This window comes from Castor canadensis, chromosome X (genome assembly GCF_047511655.1).
Source record: "Castor canadensis chromosome X, mCasCan1.hap1v2, whole genome shotgun sequence".
NCBI classification, from domain to species: Eukaryota; Metazoa; Chordata; class Mammalia; order Rodentia; family Castoridae; genus Castor; species Castor canadensis.
Genome location: NC_133405.1, coordinates 65,036,082 through 65,040,928, shown reverse-complemented (window position 1 = coordinate 65,040,928; position 4,847 = coordinate 65,036,082). Strand labels below are relative to the sequence as shown.

The window sequence follows — 4,847 nt, the reverse complement described above, 5'->3', positions numbered from 1 at the left end:
AGCAAACACAAACAAACAAAAAACAAAACAAACAAACACACACAAAGAACTAGAAGTTCAGGAACAATAGAATTTCAGTCTTAGTTTAATTTCTGGTGTTACTTCTCCAGCTTGCAGTCCTGGTGTTGGTATTTAAGCAGAAGCTCTGCTGTAGTCTCGCCAGGTGGTTGAGTAATTTTTTTTTCTTCTATCTTTCAGCAGCAGCTGCTTAGTCAGCTCCTGCCTCAGTAAGGTGTGCAGTCTAAGTTTGTACATTTTACTCAGGTGCTGGAGACCAGCTCTGTAGCTTACCAGCTGTCCTGCTTTGAGGTTGGGTTTTCACTGTGCTGGTTTACTGGGTGCCTGTTTCTTTGCCTAACCCCCTTTTTGTGGGGCAGATTCAGTGATCTGTCAGCCGGTGCCCTGCTGTCAGTGTGTTGTGATAGTTTGCTGATTGTTTTTCAATTTTGCAGAGTTGTTTGACTTTTGATATTTATCACTAGCTCAGGAGAAGAGTTTTGTAGACCACTACCTGCCCTATTTCAGGCAGCAACTAATCACCATCCTGCCATTAGCCTTCTTGCCTTTCCACCCTTTGTTTACTGAAAGTTTGTGCAGAGATCAGTGCCTTGCTTTCCCCTCTTCTCTGGTGTGCTTTCAGTGTCCCACCTTCTTTTCTGTGTGCTAGTTTTCAGTTCCTTGTTTGTTTTTTTTTCTTTTGCCTGGGGGTCACTCTGCCCAGGGGGCTATGCTAGTTTATCCCAGGGGTTGCTTGGAGAATACCACATGATGCTTTTCACTCACCTCTTTGCTCTGCTGAATGTCTCCCAAGCATATTTGGAGCTGGTATCTGGTAGCAACAACAGCCCTCTTGTTTTCTATCTGTAATGTGGTGTGTAGAAGCTTCTATGGGCTAGGGGTTCAGGGTATTGAAGTTTTGATTCTTCTTCATGCTTTGTTTCCACCATGCATGTCTCCAGTGTCTCAGCAAGATTTTTGATTCACGGAGATCATGGTATCTGCTTCTGCACCTTAGTCTCTAACTTGGAGCCCTAGATACTGCTTGGGATTGGCAACAGTGTGCAGTGTCCAGGGATGTCCTCAAAGCTACCACACATATTCACATGCAAAAGCTCCTTGTCCCTCTTCAGCCCAACAAGTCAAGCCACAGTTATGCAGCTTTTAAATAACAATATTAATTTTGTCATGTCTCTTTATTCTAAGACTAAGAAATATCTATTGAAAGTATGTTAATTCTACTTCATAGGACAGTTTCCATTTTTTATCTACTTTATCCATGACTCTTGGCCCCATCAGCTGTGAAGTCCTTCCTTTTCTAGTACATATAGTCATGTATCAAAAGAGAATTCTTATATATACTTCTTTTAGTGCCTGAGCAACTTTTTATGTTTGTTGCCTGCCATTTGGTGATCCAGAAGTAGTATTATTTATTAAACAGTCTCAGTTCCATTTATTTCAGGTGGTAATACTTTTTCCCAAATTCACTGCATCTACTATTCTTCCATTTCCTCCTACCACCATTTTTTACAATTTTAATGGTTTTCATTATTCTATTTTTATACAATCATATACAGTACTGAAGTCATATTCACCCCCAGAACCTTGTCCTTTCACCTTCCCTCCACCAGCTGGTTCTTCCTCCAAAGCAGTCCATCTTTTACATTGATGTATTTTTCATTAGATCTAGACTGCATGTTAAAATAAAATGGTCTATGTATCTTTCCAATTGTGTCTTAATTCACTTAACATGATGATTCATTTGTTTTTCTGTAAATGACATAATTTCATTCCCTTTTATGACTGGAAATACTCCATAGCTTATATATACAACTTTTTGTTCATTATTGTAATTCCATACCTTGATTATTGTGAATAGTGTCACTATAACATTAGTGTACAGTTTTCTTCATTGTATGCTAACTCCTGGTTATGTGTCATATGAGCCATATAGTAGTATCATATTGTAGTACTATTTTTAATTTTTTGAGGAACCTCCATACTGATTTCCATAATGGTGGCATTAATTTATATTCCCACCAACAGTATATGATGATTCATGTCCCCAAGCCTGCATATGTGCCAACATCTCTTGTTTGTTTTCTTGATGACAGCCATTCTGATTGGAATGAGAGGAAATCTGTGTCATTTTTATTTTCATTTCTTTTATTGTTATGTATTTTAAACATTTCTTCATGTATTCATTGACCATTTGTACTTCTTTTGGGAAGTGTCTACTCTTAAAACATTTTCAGATTTATTTTTCCAGATTCCACATTCAAAAGCCAATCAGAAGATTGCTTGAATATATAGTTACTCTTCAGAAAGAGTTCTTAAGCGTCATATTAGAGGAAAGTACGCATGGTGCAACTAGCTGATTTTTTTTCACAACCTTCAGAGTCAGAACAAAACGCCAGTTGGCAAGCTAAGAGCAGTCTGAAAGCATTACTATCTGGTTGTCCCACATGGCTAGCATCATTTCAGAAGGTGTCACAGCTTGTTGGCATGTCCGTGCTTCTGCCTATTTTCTGTGTTGTGTGCTGTCAAAATTGAGAGTTTCCTCCAACATCCAAGTGCTTTTTGAGATCCAACCACTGCCATTCAGCATTATTAGTGGTAAGAGAGTTAACCACAATAATCATCAACAACTGGGACTGGTAAAACTACTCTCATCTGGAACTACTGGTTAGAAGTTCATTTGGCTGTAGTCCAAAGACCTTACCAGGTCCCCAAAGGCTTGTCAATAGAGGCAGAAAAGGCTAACCTTAACCAGGATGTTTTCACATATATTCTAGGTCAATAAAAATGTAGCAGGCTGTCAGATAGAGACTGAATGAATACTCAGTGTTGATAGTACAGCATTTATGGTAGTCACCAGACTTCCCAGCTCAGAAGTATTCTTTCCATTAGGCAAATGATAACACAAGGCATTGGTCTAACTGACATCTGCAGCCCCTATTTTGTTTGCTTCCATTGCTTCAGGTCCTATCCATTTACTGAACAGAAAAAGGTTGATGAGAACATCTTAGAGGAGAAGCAGATGCTTACAAATGCAGGCAGTAAGAAGCACATATAGAGGCCACTGTTCAAAGTAGGTAGCTCAGTAAAATTGGATTTTAAAACAAATGAGAGCACTTCGCTGTGGCAGTAAGCAACCTGGGTAAGCCATCAGAGGTAGAGCAGAGTGTGGGCTTAGTCCTCTGTGCTTTTCAGCCATTAGGTAGGCTGTAGTCCTGAGGTCTGTGCTTTAGGTACAAATGTACTCCGCATGTATGCTTTCCTTTGTGGGCATTTTGTTCTCTACCTTGTCTTCTGTTGTCAGTGTCCCTTGCTCACCATGAATTTCACCTCTGGCCCTTTCCTTTCAATCATTTGGGTTCCTTTGATGGAGGTGGCTTTTTGCCCTGCCTGCCTCATTTTGATAGATCCCAGACCTTTGCCAATTACTTTGTCATTTTGAACCAAGTACAGTAAAAAGAGATTTCCTACAGCAGTTCTAATATGTTTTGCTTCTTTTCCTGGCCTAGAGAGTAATTAAAGTAATATTGAGTCTTGCCACCTTCTAGATTTTTTAAGCCCCCAGTTTCCAGTGTAAACTTGTTACCAAAGAATCATTATGAGACTAGAGAGATAAAATTTAGTAGCTTCCTTCTGAAGAGAGCTAAAAAGATAGTTTAAGTGCTCAAACATCAGACAATGGTGTGCCTTCCATTCATCATCATTCCAGTTCTGTTCTGGATCTTCAAAAAATTTCTAGAGCCATACATATACCCTCTGGTTTCCCCTTTTGTTGGTTGTATATGGCCTATAAAACCTGTACAAGAATACAATGACATAAATAAAGGCAAAGTTGACTGCAATGGTGCAGACACAAATGGATTAACAAAAAAGGGACCAGCAGAAATCTCTGATAAAAAGAAAGGTTAATGTGATTTTCTCCAAAGAATCTCAACTGTTTTAAAAATGGTCCTGACAATATGAAGCACCTTCTTCGTAGTTGTCTCTGATCTTTTACCCTGATCAGGATTCTGAACAAAGTTTATTTATTTTTCTGATATTAATCATGAAAACATCCTTAATTTATATTCAAAATGCACTTAGTTATATTTAATGACCTCATTCCTGGGTTCTTTATTCACTAAAGCAGCTCTAATTTCTGCTATTGCTATTTTAATAATATGAATAAATAGAAGGATTCCAAGATGGCGGCTAGAGGTAGGAAGCAGAAAGCGAGCCTCCTATAGTGAAATCTTGGAGAGACGCTGGAGACACACTTTGCAGGCATAATCACTGAGAAAAGGCATAACTTTGACCCCTCCACATCTCCAGCTGGCGCAGAGAATCTCCACCTTACGTTAAATGGAGAAACAAGGAGGGTCCCCAGGCCACCAGTGGCTGGCGCCCAGACGGCTTGGGAAGACGCGGACCAGGTGAGCTTCACAGAACTGCAGTACTCCCACAGAAAAGCCTGGGCCAGAGCAGCATAGGCCCCTGGACAGACTGAACTCCACCCAGGGAAAAAAAGAGAAACTGAGTAATAAGCAATAAGAACAATTAAGACACACTGGAAAGAGGGTGGGGCGCCCTGAGCGCTGAAGATTGGGGAAAGGGAATCCTTCCCGGTACTGTAAGTAAACAAGCCAGGCGGGCAGGAGAGCCTCTGGCGGGAGCAAGGCGCACGCCCAGCAACCAGGATCAGGAAAGCTTGTGAGAGTGGTGGAGGGAGGAAAACTCCACAGGAGAGGAGGGAAGACCCACTTCTCACGTGAACTGTAAATAAACATGGAAGCCGGCAGGAGCAGCAGCACCGCCCAGTAATCAGGAGTAGGAAAGCTTGCGAAAGTGGCAGT

General features: G+C 40.6%; 1 pseudogene; it reads left to right on the top strand.

The window, feature by feature from the left end:
* Window positions 1–3,693: 3,693 nt before the first annotated feature.
* Window positions 3,694–3,924, top strand: LOC109675833 (UPF0729 protein C18orf32 homolog pseudogene; annotated as a pseudogene).
* Window positions 3,925–4,847: the final 923 nt, after the last annotated feature.